General features: G+C 49.9%; 1 protein-coding gene across 3 annotated transcripts in view; it reads left to right on the top strand.

Annotated features, from left to right (window-relative positions):
* ST3GAL1 (ST3 beta-galactoside alpha-2,3-sialyltransferase 1) overlaps positions 1-21,009 on the top strand; it is an 86,688-nt gene that overhangs the window by 26,743 nt on the left and 38,936 nt on the right. For 2 of the 3 annotated variants that reach the window (XM_032609442.1, XM_032609443.1), the window contains exon 2: positions 18,234-18,288. The gene's annotated coding sequence lies outside the window, so the exon portion shown is untranslated. Of the gene's footprint in view, positions 1-18,006; positions 18,081-18,233; positions 18,289-21,009 lie in introns of those variants that run through there. The other variant, XM_032609444.1, reaches the window with a different exon arrangement.

Raw genomic sequence — 21,009 nt, 5'->3', positions numbered from 1 at the left:
CTAGGGTCAGTATTAGGTTTGTCTCCCGTTCATGGATGGACCCTGGGCTCCTAGGGCTTAACTAGCAAGACTCCCACAGAGGCTGAGTGACTCTGCTGGGATTTGAACCCAGGTTTCCAGGTGCCATTGCTGGGCTCCTGGGCCAGCTGTGGTGTGGGGTAAAGTCCTCCGGGGGTCAGAGCAGAAGCCTGAGTCCCACGCCTTGCTTTGTCTCTTACCAGCTGTGTGGCCTCGGGCAAGTCGGTTGACCTCTCTGAGCCTCAGACCTTCTGCTGTGGCGTATAATACATGACACCGTAATACATTCCCACAAGGATAGTGCAAGGAGCTTCGCCCATATTGATCCAGGGACGGTGCTTTGAAAGGCGAGGAAGGACCTCTCTGCGCTCCAGGGTGAAAGTGAGGCAGTCCCTACAGGCTTTTAGCTGGGGTTGGAGAGGGGAATGGGGGCTGGGCGGGGCCCTAGGGAGCCTCAGAATCCAGGGACAGTGTTCCCAAGCCCTCTTTCCTGGGAGCCAGGTCCACCCTGGCTGGGTCCGCATTCTGACACACCCTTGCTGACATCCTATATTGCTTTCTATTTTTCCTTCTCTTCTTTGCGTCTGAGCTTCTGGAAATGAAATCCCAAATCCTAGGAGGCTTTCTCATTAAATACAGCCTTGGGAGATTGCTAGGTCAAGGTCCTGGTGCTGAGCGTCGGGTGGCTGGAGAACGTTTTGAAGGTACCACCATTTTTTAGGGTTGGGGAGTGTTGGTAGTTTTATTTCATGATCATAAAAGTAGCCATGATCACTGAAGAAAATGCTGAAAAGAGAGAAGAGTGTGAAGATAAAAAATCCTACAGAACCACTTCTCCCAGAAAGTATCTGAGTATTTTAGAGAATTTCCTTTCACTGTATGTTTTTCGGTTCCTCTATTGTTAAAACTGTCATTCTGATTCTGATATTGTTTCCTTTGTCTTTTAACAATTTAACAGTATAGCAGATGTTTTCTCCTGTTCAGATTCTTCATGAGCATTATTAAAGATGCAGACTTTTCCGTGGTATAACAGATACTCGCTCGTACCATGACGCACTTAGTAATTTCCTTACGGTGGAGCGTGTTGGAGCTCAGTGGCATTTTGCTATTAAAAATAACAGGATGGGGTTTCCCTGGTGGCGCAGTGGTTGGGAGTCCACCTGCCAATGCAGGGGACAGGGGTTCGTGCCCCGGTCCAGGAAGATTCCACATGCCGCGGAGCGGCTGGGCCCGTGAGCCATGGCCGCTGGGCCTGCGCGTCCGGAGCCTGTGCTCCGCAACGGGAGAGGCCACAACAGTGAGAGGCCTGCATACTGCAAAAAAATAAATAAGTAAAATAACATGACAAAGATAAAGAAGATGTGGTGTGTGTGTATATATATATATAAAATAACGTGATATTTTATTTATTTGTTATTTATATAAATAAATAAAATAACATGATAAATATAAAGAAGATGTGGTATACATATATATATACATACAATGGGATATTACTCGGCCATAAAAGAAGAATGAAATCTCGCCATTTACAATAATACTTAGAGGGTATTATTTAAGTGAAATGAGTCAGACAGAGAAAGACAAATACTGTATGGTTTCTCTTATATGTGGAGTCTAGAAAACAAAACAAACAACAAAACAAAACAAAACGAACAAATATAGCAAAACAGACACAGAGTTATAGATACAGAGAACGAACAGGTGGCTGCCACAGGAGAAGGAGGGGAAGAGAGGAAAGAAATAGGTGAGGGAGGGTAAGAGGTAGAAACTTCCAGCTGCAAGATAAATGAGTCACAGGTATGAACTATACAGTGTGGGGAATACAGTCAGTAAAGACAGAATATCTTTGCATGGTGACATATCATAACTAGACTTATCGTGGTGACCATTTGAAATACATGGAAAAAAATCGCTATAGGTTGTGCACCAGGAACTAACATAGTGCCGTAGGTCAATTACACTTCAAAAATAATCAAACGTACCGACAAACCCATAAAAAAGACATGAGATTTGTGGTTACCAGAGGGGAAGGTGAGGGAGGGAGAACTGGATGTAGGTGGTCAAAAGGTACAAACTTCCGGTTATAAGATAAACAAGTACTAGGGATGGAACGTACAACACGGTAAATACAATTAACACTGCTGTATGTTATATATAAAAATTGTTAAGAGACTAAATCCCGAGTTCTCATCACAAAATGTTCTCTGTTTCTTTAATTTTGTATCTGCATGAGAGGATGGATGTTCACGAAACTTATAATCATTTCACGATGTATGCAGGTCAAACCATGATGCTGTACACCTTAAACTTATACAGTGCTGTATGTCAATTCCATCTCAATAAGACCGGAAGAAAAAAAAAGATAACACGATGATAAACCTCTTTGGGCACAAAACTCTGTCCACACATTGAGCCATCTCCGGGGATAGATCCCTAGAAGGGGACTCCAGGGTGGAAGCTGAGTACTTGTTTAGGCTTTTGATGCCGAACATGAATGTCCTCTTGTTGGAGACTGTGGTGAGCAGAGCTGTCAGGGACGGTGCCTCTGCTGCAGGGGGCTCATGCTTCTGCTGAAAAAGGATCTGAAACCATGTGTTCCTGACTCAGAGGAAAGGTACCAGAGGGACCAGACTCAGTGTCTCTTCTCGATGACTTCGAAGCAGCTCGAGTCCTCAGGAGCTAAATGAAGTTTCACCTGAAGCTGGTACGACTAGGAGCCCTAGGAGAGCAGACGTGGCAGGACACAGAAGCTTTGGTGCTGCTGGCGTGGGGGGCTGCCTCTAGCGAGACGGGGTTCCCTGCAGAGTATCCACAAAACCGTCCAGCTGCGTGTGCACCCTCCCACTCTCTGCCCATGCCCCGTCCTCTATTCTCCATCACTGGTCTCTGGACATCTGACGTGTTACGCATTTACTTCTTTGTTGATTCTCTCTTGCGCCTAAAACTTAAGCTCCCTTCATCCATTTTGTTCCCTCTTGACACATTACCTGACATTTAACAGGTGTTTAGTAAATAAATATTGAACGAATGAATGGACGAATGAATGAATGGGGGAAAATGTAAAGATCAGATCAAAGCTCCCCAGAACATGACTGTCAGAGGTAACAGGACCTGAGCACATTGATTTATTGAATTAAATATGCCTGGCATGTAATCTCGGACACTTCCCGGGTTACCCTACAAGGTGGCTCTGTTCTCAGCTCATGTATTTCCCGCCTCCTGCCTCCTTGGCCTTACAACAGAAACATTTCCCCATGTCTTTAAAAATTCTTTGTGAACCAGAATTTATCTTCCTTTAACATACATAAGAACATTCCAAAATTTGCTTGATAGATTCCTTAACACTTCAGATAGGTGGGAGTGGAATTGCTGGGGCATAGAGGATGCCTATGTGTAACTTGCCCCGGTACTGCCAGGTGGTGTCCTAGGACGGCTGCCGAGTCCACCTTCCTATCAGCAGGGCGTGAGTTCTCACGTCTGCAGCCACCCGCCGACAGTTGGCATCGCAGCACCTGATGATTTTTGCCAAGCTAATAGGTGTCAAGTGATGTCTCATCCTGTTTTTATTGGCATTTCTCTGATTACTAATGAGGCCCCAGACCTCTGCACCGGCCCAGCCCTCAGCCTGGCCCTTCGTCCACCTCGGGCTCACTCTGTCTTCTGCGTGTCCTTCAGGATTCAGGACAGACTTTTGTCCCCTCAGCAGGGGCTGCTCCCCAGTCTCTCCTCTCTGCTCCCCAGGCTGCCCTTCAGAATAGCAGACTAAGGTTGTGTTTACAAACCCAGTTCTGGAGTCTCAGATCGCTGGGATCAAAGCCTGCTCCAACACCTATAGGCTGTGCAACCTTGACCAAGGGCCTTAACCTCTCTGAGCCTCAGAGTCCTCACCTGCAAACGAGAGGTTAAGGATAGCACCTCCTGAATAAATACTTGAAATTCATCACTTTGTTATTGCTTTAGTACATATGAGTAATATCTATGCTACTGGGTTACTTAGGTCTGTTTTACTGTCTGTGTAAGCGCTATATAACGTTGTCTACTGTATATCTCTTCCCAATTCCCTGTAGCTTGAAATCGGCCGTAATGGGAATATTTTCATATGGAAACTGACAAACCTGCGCGAATCATAGTCTGATTTTCGTTTTGTTGATTGTCTAGAGGCTTAAGAACGTGATGGAGAAAATGTCAGTGTGTGGCGCGTGTTGTAGTTATATTGTGAGTAAAACAAAAAGTTGAGGAAATAAAAAAAGAATAGCACCTCCTGGGAGAGTTTTCTTGAGAAGTAGCTGAGATTATTTATGCAGTGTTTGACAGATAGTATGGCCGAGTTCCTGGTAGCTGTTGGGTGTGAAAGCCCGTGCCATCCTGCGTCCTCATTGTCTGTTTGCCAGACTGGCCTCCACAGCCTGGGAGGACTCGCAGTTGAGGCTGCATTTGCTGCTTTTTTATATTTTCAGCTCCTGACGGTGCCGGGCAAATCGTAAGACCTGGAATGAATCTTGTCAGCCTCTCTGGAGGAGATTTAAGCATCAGATGGTGGGTCTAGATGCTTTTTTAAAGTCGCTTGCAACCCCGAAATTCTGTGATCAGGAAATTATCCAGGAAACAGTTCTCCTTGTGGGGTCCTTTCTCAGGTTTCTAAATGGGGCTTTATTACACACTGCAGGTAATTATAGGAGGCTGCAGTGGCCGCAGGGAGCTCCACATGGCCTGATGGATGGCTGGTAGGTGCGTTCCAAAGGCTATCATCTTTCCGCTGACCCGGGCATCGGAATCCTGACAGAGGCAGGGCCTCTCCCTTCAGCCAGGCAGTGAGAGGAAGCCCTGGAGGTCTCAGCCTCAAGCTGGGCGGCCCTCCACTCTCTACCCCAGGGTATGGCAGGGTAGCAGGAGCAGCGGAGACCTTTAGGACCTCCAGTCCAGGAGTCACAGTCCCCTAGGTTCATAGGGACCAGGTGGGTGATATGAACAGATAAAGAGACCTAGTAAGACAATAGGGAATAGTGGGGCCTGCAACAAACTAGAAAACCGACCAGGTTCTGACCAAAGGAGATGGCTGCTGCTCAGCCGTGGGGATTGGGGAATGGGAGCCCAGGGTTCCTGGCTTTTCCCCTTCTTTAGCAAAAGAAGCTTGAGGTCCAGATTTTTATGTAAAGCTTTCTGATTTTTGACAATTATAGCTAATTCAAAGTTTTGTGAATGGCTGTATGGCACAGACAGAATCGGTTTGTAAAACAGCTGTTACCGTGTCTTCTGATTTAGTGCAACATTTGACTGATTGGGAAACTGAGGTTCAGAGTTTGGGAACTTGCCAAAGGTTCCTGGGGAGGTAGTGACCCCGAGGGACGTAAAGCGTAGTCCAACGTCCCAGTGGTCTCCTAACCCCACCTTTTGCCAAAGCAGGAACCGAAGCCCAGGGAAGGAAAGGGACCAGCTCTAAGTCACACAGCTGGTAATGGCAGAGTCTGGGGTAGGGCCGGGCTTCTGGGCCCTCCTCCATGGGATTGTCCAGTGACTGTGTTGGCAAAAACAACCCTGGAATGGTTTCGGTGAAAGCCTGACCAGGAGTGTGGCACAGGGCAAATTCTGACTTGTCATTCGGCAGGAAACGGTTGGCACGCAGTGGGGCACGAATGCCAGGGCGCCCCTGCTGGCAGGAGAGCTGTTTGTGCATTTGCTGAGCTAACACTTTCAGCTGTGAGGGCGCAGAGAACAGCTCTGGCCTCTTTGTAAAGGGTCTCTTCGACTGAATGCCTGGAGTCTGACTGCCCTTGAACTGGCATCCTTAGAGTCTGCCTGTGAAGTCTCAGGCGGAGTGGGGGTGTCTTCTCTCGTTTGTGGTCAGACACGTGGCTTAGGGAAATGAACCCGAGCTTGGAGTTGAGAGTGAATGGCAGTCCAGTTCACGATGACCCAGCTCTGACACTGGGCTGCCCGTGTTCATCACCGTGGCCCTGCCGCTGGCACAGAGCTATTATGAGAGTGTAATCAAGTGGATGGATCTAAATTGCCAACGAAAAGGCTAGAGAAATGTGAACTACTTTTTCCCTTCTATTCCTTCTCCCCAGAGGGTGGCATTTGAGCTGGGAAAGGAAGGAGGAGAAGGAGTTAGTACAGTCAGCAAGTGCAAAGGCCCTGAGGCAGAATGAACTTGGAGAGTTCAAGCACAGATATTGGGTTAGCAGGATGGGAACAGAGAGGGCAGGGGTGAACACGTGAGGGTGAAGCAGAGAGAGGTGGCCGAGGACTCCAGGAGTGGGTGTGGGTCTCAGGAGGGAGGACGAGCTGCCTGCCCTTTCATGATGTTCTCCCCCAAGATCGTGGCAAGGAGCTCACTCTCTGAGACAGGCCCTTCTAGTGAGGCCAGGACTGTGGGTGGGGGGACGAGAGGTCCAGAAAATGAAGAGGACCGTGGGGAGGAGGAGGCTGGATCACCCTGAAAAACGTTAAGGAAGGGACATCTGGGCTGTGAGGCGTGAGTAGGGTTGGCTGCATAGTGAGAGGGAGATGGATTTTGCCAGTAGGGCTTTGGATTGGCGGAGGGGCCGGTGTGGAAATGAGCAGCGTGGCCTCCCTCTCTCTATGAAACTGTGGGTGAGCCCTGAGCCCTGGACTAGAAAGGCAGGCTCTTAGGAGGCAAACCCACGTGAGGTCTGGACCCCATGTCTCCACCTAGTGCCCCAGGAATTCAGAACTTTGCCCCCCCCATTCCTTCCAGCCTCGCTCGTGTGCTCAGAGGTCAGGGCCCCAGGAGCGAATCTCACTGCCTGAGAATGCAGAAGCCTGAGGAGTCTCCAGGGACCCCTGTGCTCATGTCGTGGTGTTGACCATCCCATGGAGGGCTCGCGGAGGAGAGGGACTCACCAGAAGGAGACTGGGCAGCAGCTGGAAGGGAGGGAAGCGACCAGGTGGCTCTTACACCTCCTGATGCCGCCCCTTCATTCCTCTCCCACAGCTCGGGGGGCGCATCCACTCTGTGCCTCGTGCTCCCAACGTGATGCGAGCCAGTGCAGGCAGCGCTGGTCCACTCTGAGCATGTGTGTGAGCCCGAAACCACAGTGAGTCAACTGTGAGTCGCCTGGGAGTGTGTTGTGCAGGGCAGGAGGGGTCATGCAAAGAGGGAACTAGGGGTCAGGGATCGGCATCCTTGAGATTCTGATATGTAGGAAATGACGTCTCTTTGCTGTTTGAATGACTTCGCTTAGTAGTATAGTTGAAATGTTCTTGATAGTTGATGGGTCACCTGCCTTCCTTTTGTGCTGATTTGCCTTTTATGTCCTTTCCCCTTAAAAAAAAAAAAAAAAGTTCAAGGCATCTGGTCCCATAGGTCAGGGATCAAAAAAAAAAAAGCCATCTTTTTATATAAAGGGACAGGTAGTAAACATTTTAGGCTTTGAGAGCCATACAGTCTCTGTTACAACTCCTCAACTCTCTGCCCTCGGAGCACAAAAGCAGCCATCGACAATATGGAAATGAATGTGCACAATGGTGTTCCAATAAAACTTTATTTATAAAAGCAGGTGGCCAGCCTGCAGGCTGTAGTTTACCACCCCTTGCCTTAGAGAAGTTCACATTTCTTGTGTGTTCAGCCTTTTCCTTGATGTAAATATGGAGTTTTACACTAAGCATGGACCTTCTCCATTCCAAGATAAAATGCAAAAACAAACAAACAAACAAAAAAAAGAAGAAAAAAGTACTCAAAAGTGGTATAAACGGGTGGTTCTGGATGAGGCACCCTGGACGTGCTGGCATCGACCTGCATCTTGGTCAGTCTTTGGTCCCTAGCAGGAGAGGTGGGCGGGGCACTGATGCAGGCAGAGGCAAAGCCAGAGCCTGGGGGCCTGGTGGGACCTCCGAGCAGGGGTGGCCGAAGTGGGGACAGCTCTGTCCTCGTTCTGTGCTTCTCCCTGACCTTGAAAACTGTGTTCTCAGGGGTTACTGGGCCCGTCGAGTCCTGAGAGACCTGTCCAGTCCACCAGCCAGTCCTTGGCAATAGGACCCCAAGTGAGGACCCCCTACTTCCGCAGAAGCCACCAGTCCCTTCCCCCCAGTCTGGACCCTTCCATGGACTGGGTTGTCAGCCTGATCTTAAAGAATCACGTGCGACTTTTATACTAAGCGAAAGGAGACTCCTCCACCCTTTTCTTCAGGTCCTATTTCGAAGATGTCCTCATACCCAGTGCTGTGCCTAAGATACAGATTTCCTGTTAAGAATCTTAATTATTCACTTGAAAACCCAAACTGGTTTGGCAAAGGGCAAATAGGGAGCTGCGTTTGGTTCTCTGAATTTGAAGAGGCCAAATGGCTTTGTCTTCCTTTCCTCCCAGCTCACTTCCCACCCACCCCTGACTTGGTTGGCCTCGGGACACACTGCAGAAATGAGGCTTGGGACCTGGACTGTCCCTGAGTTGACTCTTATCTGGCCTGTGACCTGGGAAAAGCCCTTCTCCTTCTGCAACTTGATGGACTTCCCTTAAGAATGGAAATGATGATATGTCACTGTCAAGGTCTGTAGCTAAGAGGAGGGGAGATACCTTAGGATAGTTTGTCACTGTTGGCGTCAGCTCCGGAGCCCGGCAATCTGGATTCTGGTACCGACTCTACCATCTACTCGCTGTGTGACCTTTGCATGAGTGACTTCACCTCTCTGTGCTAGCCTAAACGTGGGGTGACAATAAGGTACCCAATACTAGGCTGTTTGGAAGATTGAATGGCTTTATCCACATAAACTGTTTGAAACAGTGCACATCCAAGTAGTTAGTGAATGTTCTGTTGTATGTAAAGTGCCGGGCAGATAGTAGGTGCTCATTAAAGACAGTCATGCTTCTGTGTTATTAGACGCTCCAGAACAATTCCATATGTTAATCTTGCACAGAGACTGCAGATTTCATGCGTATCTACGTCTCCATACACTCTTAACGAATGTTCTAAGCCCAGATAACCTTGCTTTTCCATCCTTAGCAAGCTGCGGCTTGATGAGAATTTTCACAATGTGTTTGTTGATCTTTTAAAACCCCTGAGATGAGTATTTACTGCCAAAATGTACAAGTATATCAGAGGGATTTAATTCAGGCGTTGGATAATAAGGCTGGAGACTTAAAGAGGGAAATGGCAAGGATTTCCTTTCTTTGCCCTCTATCTGCTGTGGCAACAAGCACTTCCGTTTATCACTTAAAACCTTGTTTGAAAAGGTCAGAGGTTATTTGCGTGAATCACACAGTGTGAGGACTCAGGAAGGATGCACTGGAGACAGGCGTCCTCAGATTTCTACTCCATGCCCTGTCCTTTCCCCATGATGGACATTTCCCCATGTCCCCGTGCTGCTCCCAGCTGGGGTGGGCGCCCTGGGTAGAGGAGGACCTGAGTGCAGTCACGTGACTGTCAGTGCTGAAGACCGGTCACCTGTCCTCAGCGTGTGCCCAGCATGTGAGCCGCCTTCAGTCCACTCTCTCACGGTTCCTAGCACTCTTATTTTCCAGAGGAGGACACGGAGGCGCCGGATGCTTTCAGCACTGGCTGCAGGTTGCCCAGCAAGCGAGCAGCAGGAAGCACATGCAGCTGTCCCCACTCCAAAAGCCCATCCATGCTCTGCCCTGACTCATCTCTCCAGCAGGTCCTCCCCGCGCCTTCCGCCGCCCCTTCATTTGATGTGAGAGGAAATGAAGGACGATGAAATATTTATCAGTCTCGTGTCTGCTGGGCGCCTTCACATGAAAGCCCAGAGAAACACTTTGGAAAGTGGAGGTGATGTTCTAAATGCCGCTAACTGGTTTACTCACGAGTCTTAATCTCTGGTTTTGAAATATTCGACGTGAAAGACGGGCTCGGCCTGGGGAACCCCAGTGGGACTGGCGTGCCACTGGTTTCCAAGGACAGAGCTCACCCAGAGCGGGTGACTAGGAAGGGGGTCGTGAAGAGTCTCTTGCCTCTGCTAATTTGCTGGGTGACAAGCCACTGCCCTCCCGGGGCCGCACGATCAGGCCCTGCTTCCCTCTCTGACCCCATCCTGTAAAATTATCCCTTAGCCAGTGTGCTTGCACCGCGCTGGCCTTTGGGCTGAATATGCATAGCTCGTTTCTGCTGTACCGCCTTGCACGGACTCTCCCCTCCGCCTGAACTCTGGTCTCCTCGCCCCTGCCTTTGCACGGCCGACTCGTTCAGGAGCTCAGCTTGGAGTTTACCCCAGTGGCACCTTCCTTGTCATCCACTGTCACGCCACCCCCTCGACTTTGCTGCTGGTGTTTGCCGTGATCTGCTCTGTTTGATTTGATGCCTAACCTTGCAGAGGAGGAGGCTGTTTCCTTGTTCACCGTGGTGTCACCAGCACCAGAACAGAGCCTAGCACATTCTGGGCCCCAGTCAGTCTTTGCTAAGTGACCAATGGCTTCTGCTGCTTGGTATAAAGCCAAGAGTTTAGACCAGACAGTGGTCGGGGAGCCTCCGTACTCTGGAAGAAGCTCTCTGAACTTGAGAGCGAGTGCTTCACTTTGAGGCTTTCTCTTCCTGACGGTCACTGCTCAGACCAGCCTCATGCAGGGGGCCCAGTTCCCTCCCAGCAGAGCCTGAGGCAGGGTTTTGGTGCCTGTGGCTTCCAGAAGGTGGTGAGAGAGGCTGGACAGGGCAGGGGGAGGAGAGAGGCTGGGTAAGGAGGTATCTCAGCTGGAGCCAACCCTCAGCCTGACCCCACGGGACCCCGGAGCATACAGGGCACCCACCACAGGGCTGGTTCCATGTGGAGGCAAAGGGGGTCAGCTTCGTGCGGCCCCGATTCCCTCCGTCATAGTCTGGGGGCAGCCCAGGGTGGCAGGGGCCAGAGGTGGTCACCTCCTGGGCGAGACAGCTCCTGTCTGGCCAGGGCAGTCCTCTGGAGGAAGGGGCAGCTGCTAGCAGCCAAGAGACACAACAGCTGAGGGGTGTTAGCGGCTCAGAAAAGCCTCTCTGGACTGGGCGCCAAGGGCGGCCACTCTCCAGGGACCTGGCGGCCCCTTCCACGTAGCCTGACCCCAGCTGAGGGAATTCAAACCTGCGACCTGCCTTTCCAGGTGAGGTGTCTCTGAGGGTCACTGCGAGTAATCTGCTACCCGAGGAAAGGCCAGCAGCTCCTGGTTACCACCCCCTGCCCCTCCAGGCCACTCAGGTTTCCTGCCTGGCCTCTCGGCCAGCCCAGAGAAGAAAGTAATGGATTTTCCTGTCTTAGTGTGCCTGCTATGCGCCAGGAACTGTTCTAGAAGCTTTAAGTGTATTATCTCATTTACCTCTCCCACCAACCCCACGAGGTGGGGCTTACAATGCCAGCGTCTGCAAGGTGAAAGCCACGGCTCTTGAGATAAAATACTTGCCCAGGGCCTCACAGCTCGAGAGGGACAGTGTCAGAATCCCAGCCATGTCTTCTAGACCAAAGCCTGTGACCTTTCCCCTCCCACACTGCCTCCATGAGCTTGGGTGGGCAGAGAAGAGGCCTCCCTCTGCCTACAGTCTTCTGAGGCTCCCACTTGCCCTCAGGCTAAACCTTTGGGCTTGACTTCCTAGGCCTGTCTGTGTTTGTCACCTTGCTTCCTGTTCATTCGCACCACTCAGTGTTGCCTGCCACCACCTGCCACTGTAGTGTGACGGGGAAGTGGCATTTGCTCAATATCTGAATTATTAGTTCCTGTTTAGGGACCCCCTCAGCAGGCCGGACTGCACACTTTGTACGTGTTGTCTTGCGGAATCCTCATAAGAACCCTTAGGTCAGCCCTGTTTTTCTTGCCTTACAGACAAGGAAAGGGAGCTCAGCTGAAATAACTTGCTGAAAGTCTCAGAGCCAGAAATTGTAGAAGCAAGGACTGAACCCAAGCTGGTCCGGCCCCATAACCTGTGCCCTTATGTATTAGATCAGCGCTCTTCATAGAGCTTTCCCAGTGATGGGAATGGCTCCCATCTGTCCTGTCCAGTCACTGCTAACCATACGAAGCTGTTAAGTGCTTGAAATATGGTTGTCGCAACTGAAGAAATGTATTTTACATTTTATTTCATTTTAATTAAAAATAGCCACGTGTGGCCGGTGGCTGCGAAGAACTGAAAACCTTGAGATGTTATTCTACTTGTAAGCTAACAAATCAGCCTGTTGGCAGTTGCTGGCAGAAGACGTGAGCTTCCTGGATCAGATACGAAGGACTGAATTACTCATAGCACACACAGAAGGCACTCTGAGCTTCAGTTTGTATCATTTCCTTGCTTCCCAAGTCCCACGGCTTTGCTTTGTAGATGAAGATCCATGATCTTTTATAATGGTCTGCAAGCAAACCTACCCAACTTTATTACTAATAAAAAATAGTCTTTATCATAATACTGGATGGTAAGCAGACCTGGAGTCTGCTCCAGAGGGATACACTACCTCTATCTTCCATTCCCTCTGCATCCTTGAAAAGACAGGCCAGAGCAGAAGCTGTCGGTGCTTCTGCCCCAAAGACACATAGACGTGCAGAAGACCCATGAAGAATTGCCTTTCAGCAGCGACTGCTGTGCTGGGCGGTGTAACTCTGGACTACGTGGCAGGGCCTCCTCTGGGATGTCCCACATGGGCTTCATCCTTCACTACCCTCCAGAAGCCTATACAGTTGGCTGCAGTTTCCCCATTTTGCAGATGGATAAACTGAGACACACTCCAGTGATGCTCCCTGAATGTTCAGATCATGGATTCTACCTATTACTCATTATCAGCTCTGCCCCCGGCCCTGTGAAGAAAAACAAAAACATAAAAGTGGGATGTTTGTCCTCCTTGCTCTCTTTCAAAACTTGACCCCACAAGACTCTGGAATTCTTTTTCTCCTCTACCTTGTCTTATTCTCCCTGTCTTTCTAGAACCAGTGCCAGGCTCAGCTCTTCCCTGAAGCCTTCCCTGTCGAGCACAGCCTGTGCTCACCTTTCCTGTCTCTTCTCTAACGTACAGCATCCTGTCTCACATACTCTGGACCAGCAGCTCTGAAGAGCGGATTCTGTACCTTCCCGCACCCACTCTTCCCCCCACTGCCAATCGCAAGGCTTGGGGGAAAGCAGACCAACAAACAAAGACCCCAAAACCAAATCCAGTGCCCACCAACTCCTCCTTTATGCCCTGCGTTGAATTCACAGTTGACTACCCCACTTCCCATTCCAGGATCCATGGAGCATGTGAATGAGATCGACTCTCCCTGAAAGACAAGGGAGATATTTTGAAGTGACTCAGAGAAAAGCTTGTTGAGTTATGTTGAGTTTTGGTAAATCCACCCACGGAGATAGAGAAACTTGACATTTGCCTTCCGAGCCAGCAGAAGGAATGAGCCGCGTTTCCTCGTAAAAGAGCAGGAGGCGGAGGAATGACGCTCATATCAGGAGACCAAGGTTCTATTCCAAGTTCCGATGTTAAGTGGCTGTGTGACCCTGGGGAAGACACTCCCCCTTCCCAGGTTCAGTTTCACATCTGTGAAGTGGGACTGGAGGGGGGAGAAGAGGAGCCAGACCCTCAAAGTGCTTTCCCAGCCTTCCTTCCTGTCCAGGCTTTCTTGACTCTGGGCTGGGGAGAGCCCAGCTTTGCCTTTGCAAGAACCAAGTGCCTCCTGGTTCCTCCCGCAGCCTGCTTCCTGCTGCCTTCTTGAGTGGGACCGGCCCCGCCCCCTCCTGTAGAACGCAGACTTCCACCCGATTGACATGGAGGGAGGCCTTGCTGTAAAGATGTGCTGAAAAGAGGACCACTTGATTCTAATCCAGTCCCGTCCACCTTCCGACTTAACACATCACACCACCATCCCGCTTACCAACCGTACCGAGCACCTACTATGTCAGACGCCGTGCTGAGAACTTTCTATCGTCTCTCACTGAGTCCCTGCAGCAACCCCAGGATCGGGGTCGGTGGGGGGGGGGTTGCTGTCATTATGCCCATTTTGCAGATGAGAAAACAGAGGCTCGGAGAAGTGAAGTGGCTTATCCAAAGCCACAAAGCTGGTGAATGGCAGAGCCTGGGTTGGAAGTCTCCAGACCACCTACTCAGTCCTTCCAAATGGAATGTTTGTTGGAAGGAGTCTGGATAATTGCAAAAGGAACCGTGTATGGTGCTGTATAACAAAGAGTCCCCGAACCTCAGTGACGTACAACACGTGCTTATTTCCTGTTCACATCACAGGCAGACTGTGATCAATGGCAGGGTGACTGCGGCTCAGCCGTGTTCCTTGAGTTCTGTCGGTCAGAGGCCCAGGCTGAAGGTGGTCACCATCTAGGACACGCTGTGCTCACGCCAGAACGGAGCGAGCCACACGATCAAATTTAAAACCTTCTGCTTAGAGGTGGCACACAGAGCACGTCTGATCACACTCTATTGGCCAAAGCAAGGGACGTGGCCAAACCCAGCGTCGGTGGAGCAGGGAGTTAGAGTCCCCCACGGTGAGGGGTTGGGGGCAAAGAGAGGGGAACGATGTGTGCATAATACAATTGGCCGTAAACCATTGGGCTCTGCAGCCAGATGCGTGGGTCTGACTACCTCTTAGTAGTTGTGTGGCCTTCAGTATGGTCCGTCACCTCCTTGTGCCTCAGCTTCCTCATCTGCAAAATGGGATGACAGATATAGCCCTGGATTAGCCTCCGAGGGCTGCCGTAACAGAGTATCACAAACCGGGTGGCTTACGTGAAAGAAATGTATTTTTTTTCCCAGTCTTGGAGGCTCAGAGTCCAAGATCAAGGTGCCGCCAGGGTTGGTTTCTGGCGAGGCCTCTCTTTCTGGCCACCTTCTCATGGTGTTCTCACACAGCCTTCCTTCTGTGCGTGCACGTCTTATAAGGACACCAGTCCTGTCAGCTTAGGGTCCCACCTTTGTGACCTCACTTAACCTTAATTCCCTCTCTAAAGGCCCTGTCTCCAAATTCAGTCACATTGGAGGTTAGGGCTTTAGCATATGTATTTGGTGGGGAGGTGCCACTCAGTGCCTTATTCTGTAGGGCTGTTGTGAGTGTGATGGGCCAGGCACTTAGGACGTCTGGCTTGGGAGCACTGAATAGGTGCAGAGCTGTTGGGAGTACTTGGTGGTAGTTTGTCCCACGTTTTGGGCATTCCCCTGTGTAGATGATCTCTCATTCCATTTATCTTTATATCCTTGGCCTCTGTCCCAATTCCTGGCACACACTAGGTGCTCAGAAAATATATTGTGGGGATCCTACCGTGAAGCCTGAGGCAGCTGACAGCTGACAGGAGCCACCCAGGGTTAGGAGGCCCTGGGCTGTGCTCCTGGCTGTGCTGTGAGCCTGCTGTGTGGACAAGTGACGGTCTCAGGCCAACCAGGATCCCTCACATTAGACAGAGCGGGTTTGTCAGCAAAATCTCAGCAGATTTCTCGTGGCCTTTGTGCTTATACCAAAGTAGTTAGGCAATGTTCAGAGCCAGGGTAGACTCAGAGAGATCCTTTTTTACGACGATGTTGTTATAAACTCCAAGGTGGCCATAATTCTCTAAACTCCCTCCCACAGATACTGTCCCCCACCGGCAAAGCACCGTAATGTGACAGGGCTGGGCATGGATGGGCAGCAGGAGAACTTATTCTCGCTGCTTTGGGTCCGGGGAAGTTTCTGACAGAGAACCACGAGCTTGGAATGACCTCTTGGGGTTCCATGGCAACACTCAAAAACCCTGTGCTCGTTTCTCTTTCCTCATTCATGTTACCTTTCCCACTTCTGGCCTTGCTTAGGAAGGACTGTGTCTGAGGATGTTTATTTAGCAGATGGCGCTATTGCCTGGGGATGAAAAGGTTAAAGGACACGGGGACAGCCGGCCTTTCCAAGCCCTCTGCCTGATGTGCTCAGGCCAGCAGTGTCATGGAGAAGAGAGTACCATGTGAAAGTTCTGGGCCTCCTCCCAGCTCATTGCTAATTAATTATTGGCATGATGAATAATTCACTGGGTGCTATCTTATCTCAGGCTCAGTTTCCTCATCTGGGAAATGGGAGCAGTGACACTTCTCATGTGATGTGCAGCATCTGGCCAAGAACAGACGATGAGGATGAGATGATGATGGTGATGGTGATGATGATGGTGATGATGGTGATGATGGTGATGATGATGATGATGATGATGATATAATTATGATGATGATATGGTGATGATGACATCATGGTGATGATGATGGTAGTTTGGTCCTTAGAGAGCACTTTCTCCTTGTCACTGTATATACATTGACCTTCTTAATCTTCTCAGCAACCCTAGGAGGTAGGCAGTCTCAATGTTCCTAGTTTACAGATGAGGAAACTGAGGGTAAGTGACTCACTGAAGGAGGCACAGCCAGCAGTGACAGAGCTGGCAGTCTGGCTTCACAGCCCATGCCCCTTGCCGCTGCATGTATGGCCTTGAGGCTCACCTGACGTTATTTATGGACTGTGTCTCCCATAGCTCCCTGCATGTGGTGGGAGAAGGGGTACAAGCAATACATGCTGCTTGTTCTGGAAAGTAATTACTTTTAATTAAAATATTTGATGATTTTTAAAAATTCCTCCTTTCTGGATGTATATCCAGAGAAAATTGTAATTTGAAAAGATACATGCACCCCAAAGTTCATAGCAGCTCTATTGATGATAGCGAGGACACTGAAGCAACCTAAATGTCCGTCAACAGATGAATGGATAAAGAAGTTATTTTTACATGTTATTTTTATACACACACACACACACACACACACACACACACACACACACACACACACAGTGGAATATTACTCAGCCATGAAAAAGAATAAAATAATGCCATTTGCAGCAACATGGATGGACTTAGAGATTATCACCACACTAAGTGAAGTAAGTGAGAAAGACAAATATCATATGATATGCTTACATGCGGAATCTAAAAAAAAAAGATACAAATGAACTTATTTGCAAAACAGAAATAGACCCACAGACCTAGAAAGCAAACTTATGGTTACCAAAAGGGAAGGGGGGAGGGATAAATTAGGAGTTTGGGATTAACATATATGCACTAATATATATAAAATAGATATCCAACAAGGACCTACTATATAGCACAGGGGACTATACTCAGTATTTTGTAATAATCTATAAGGGAAAAGAAGCTGGAAAAGAATATGTATATATCACTGAATCACTGTGCTGTACACCTGAAACTAACACAACACTGTAAATCAGATATACTTCAATAAAAAAACAAAAAAATTCCTCCTTTCCTGTTGTTTCCATGGAGAGTCAGAGGCAGGTTGGGCACATCCTGGGCAGCAACTCCCTCCTGCTGGCCGGGGCGGGTGCTATGTGATACTAATGTCCACAGGTCATCCATTATTGACGGGCAGAGGTCAGCCAGCTCAGGTCCACGGTCGCGGGTGTGCTCAGATGAAGGGGAGAGAAAGAGGACCCGGAGGTCTTGACCATTCAGAAAGTCGTTTTCATCGCCACCCCCAGGGGCAGGAGCATTTTGCACACCTCGCAGGGGACAAGAGCTAAGACAGCATGTGGCTGAAGCAGCTGCAAGCCCGCAGGCTTATCAGTAATAATAATACCATAGCATGTCGTCCTTGTTGTTTACGGAGGGCCCTTCCCCTACTCCACGTTTAGGGAAAAGTGCTAAAATAGCAATGACACCTCCTAATTCTCAGATTCAAGTTCTCTCTCCCTTCGCAAATGCAAAACGCACAGCTGTTTGCTGCCAGTTGGAATATTCCCGAGTCAGACCCCCTCCCACCCCACGTGTGACCTGGGACTTGCCACGAATTCAGCTGCAGGTGCTACCTGCTCATGTCCGCCCTCTGTCCCCTGGGTAGAGAAGGGCTTCGACCCGACAGACAGGTTTCCAGCCCCGCTGTGACCCCACTGGGCTCCACCTGATGAGCCCCAGTTTCCTCCTCTGTCCTATCGGAGGCTGGGAGGTTAAAACCACATGTGAAGAACCTTAGCTCAGTGTGGGGCACACAGCGGTCTCAGGATCAGAATACGCCCTCCTCTGTCTTCTGTCTAGAGCAGGAAGCGGTCATGGTGATCAGGCAGCACGGAGCTTTCATTTACAGTTTGGAGCAGAAAGCCTCCACATTCAGGTCCCCTGACTCCCTGCAGGGCTCTGTAGGTGACCGCTGTTCCCTCCCCACACCGCGGCATGCCTTTTCTCATCAGCAGTCAATATTTACTCTGTGTCTGAGCTGAGTAGAAGGCAGGCACTCTTGTTAGATCTTCACTCCCTCTCCTTAAGACTGAGTATTTTCTTCTATTTTTCAGATGCAGAAACTGAGGCTCAGAGAGGTTAAGGAACTCCCCAGAGGTCACACAGCCGGTAAGTTGCAGAGCTGGGATTTGAACCCAGCTCTCTTTGACACTAGAATCTGTACTCTTAGTCGCCTTGTTTTTTGTGCCTTAAACCATGCTGAAATGACCGTCCTCCTCCACCCAAGTGTGGGAGGCCTGTGACTTGGTTATTATCATATTTCTTCCGATGCCTTCTACAGCATCCAGAGCACAGTAGGCTCTCCGTATCTACAGGGTGATTAGAAGGCAGTCCTTTCTAATCTCACGCGGTCGTGCAGTGTTCAGGGATAGGGATGTGTGTCTAATCATAGAAAAGTCTTGGTTAACTAAGTGTTGCCCCCTTTTGCCACATTCAAATGCATCAGCAAGTAGCCAACACGTGCAAATAAGAAATGCGTTATAACCCCGTTATAAAGAGCAGATACTCTATGCACAGACTGTATCTATAGACTATTTTGAAGATGAATGGGTCTTTCTTTGTGATTCCAAAAGCAGGACCCTTGACTTGGTGGTGGGAAGGAAGGCAGGGCAGGCGTGGAGGTGGGTCCAGCCTGGGGGCCCCCAGCACCTCCACCCCACATGCAGATAGGCACCCACCGGGTGCTAATGCTCTCCACCAGCCTCTCTCCTGCATCCTCACTGTGGTTCCGACCGTGTCCACTTTCTCCTCGTCCTGCTGCTCCTCACATCCCCTTTCTTCCATCTCCTCTTTCTCATCCTTTCTTCCAAACCTTCTCTCTTCCTTTTCAGAAGATTTCCTAGAACTCAGTTTTGAAAAACCTTTGAGAATGAACAAGCCCCATTTAGTAACATGACCACAAATAAACTACCTGATTTGGTCTCCAAAGTCCTCAAAGAAAACCCTGGAGTCGGGGTGGAAGTGAGTGTGTCATTCACAGGCTACTAGAGTGGACAGTGGGTGTGGTCTGTGAAGGGCTTTGGTTTTAAAAGCCCCTTGGGGTGGTGAGGCGGCCCAGCAGCTGGGCCAGGAATCCCCACCCTTGGATCAACCGGAAGAGCTGAGTTTCAGTAGCTACTTGTTGCCTGGGTGAGATTCAGTTTAAAGAAAATATGAAAACCACAATCTAACGGCCATTGTCCTCGTCGAGGAGTCCGGAAAGCTGGTTCTAGGTCTGGTTCTGCCACATCACACTGTGTGGACTTTGCCAAGGCCCTCCTCTTCACGGGGCCTCAGTTTGCCCATCTGTACAGTGGGTTATGGACCAAGTGCAGCCAAGGCTGACCCTTGGCTGTGGTTTCCCAGCTGGGGCATCGGTGAGCCTTTGATGATGCTCATGCAGGTTCCTGGTTGACAGGGAAGAGCCATGGGGGCAGAGGACTGAGAAGGGGGTGGCATTTGATAAAAACCACCCTATCCTCCATGCATACCCTGGTCAGGACAAACCCAGAGCCAGATGCACACGTGGGTTCAGGAATGAGCCTCCTGTGGCCGACAGAGGCCATCCTACTGTTCAGGGAGGTCAGACGGAGGCTCCAGGATCTTGGGAACCAGAGCCGTGGACCCCGCAGTGGGGCCAGGCTCCTGCTCACGAGCTATGTGCTCTGCGTTCTGTTCCTGCCACAGAGGAGCCCAGCAGGCAGGACTCACACCTGCTGGCCACGGCTCTGAGCCCTGTACAGATACATAGTGTGGTTTTGTAGTATTTTTGGTTTCGCTGTTTTTGCAGAAGCCAAAGGAAATCTGTAGGCTGGGCCCTGACTTCCTCTCCCTGAGGATGGCTGATCTGCTCGGGCGGGGACAAGCAGAGCTCAGCTAGAAGAGGAAACCTCAAGACACAAGGTCCAGAGTTCGGAGGGCACCTGCTCTGAGCAGGGTACTGTGGCCGGCCGTTCATGGGCCAGGCTGGTTGAGGTTGTCATGGGAATCATCCCATTCACCATATGAGAACACTGAGGCCCGGAAATGACCAAGTTCCCTCATTTTCACTGTGCCCACACCAGAATGAACCTCTGCTCCCTGAGCTTGGAGCACTTTTCTCTCTGCCGTCAGTCCACACATATTTGTTGAGACCCTAACGCTGTTCTCAGCAGGGGGGAACACAGCAGTGAGGGACACAGGTGAAGTTCCTGCCCTCCTGGTGAGGAGGAGACAGACAAAGAAGGAATTCAGTATACAATGGAGTGTCATTTTTCTGATTAAGGCTGTGAAGGAAAATGCAACTGAGCAAAGGGATAGTGACAGCGAGACTGTCTTGGGGTGATCAGGGAAGGCCTCTCCTAGGAGGGCAGCTGGGAAGAAGAATGAATGCAGTGAAGGAGCAAGTCCTGTGGGTTCCACCTTGAGAACATGTTCTAGGTAGAGGGAGGGGCACGTGCAAAGGCCCTGGGGCAGGGCATGGGCTTATTGTACCTTTGCACCCTTGGATTCTGATTCTCTATGTGCTTGCCTCCCCACCTTCCAGCAACACAGTTCCTAATCATCTCCATTGTTCCCTCCATCTGTCACCTCCAAGTGTCTAGGGGTGCGGCAGGGAGTAGCAGTTGTGTAGCAAGAAACATCAAACAGAATTGAATGGGGCAGAGAGAAGGTATATCTCTAACAGGAAACCGCTTGTCTCATTTCTTCATCCTCTCTGCACAGTTCACTCTTGGGTGACATTTGAAATGGTTTCACATTCTTGCTTTGCATTTATTCTCAAAATGTGTGTTTAAACCAAGACTGTGGGTTTTCCGTGCACTGTAATGTACCATCTCAGGCCCGTGCTTCCAAGCAGGGCAGGAATCTGTA

The sequence above is a fragment of the Phocoena sinus genome, chromosome 17 (assembly GCF_008692025.1).
Source record: "Phocoena sinus isolate mPhoSin1 chromosome 17, mPhoSin1.pri, whole genome shotgun sequence".
Taxonomy (NCBI): domain Eukaryota; kingdom Metazoa; phylum Chordata; class Mammalia; order Artiodactyla; family Phocoenidae; genus Phocoena; species Phocoena sinus.
This window is presented reverse-complemented; position numbering and strand designations above follow the sequence as displayed.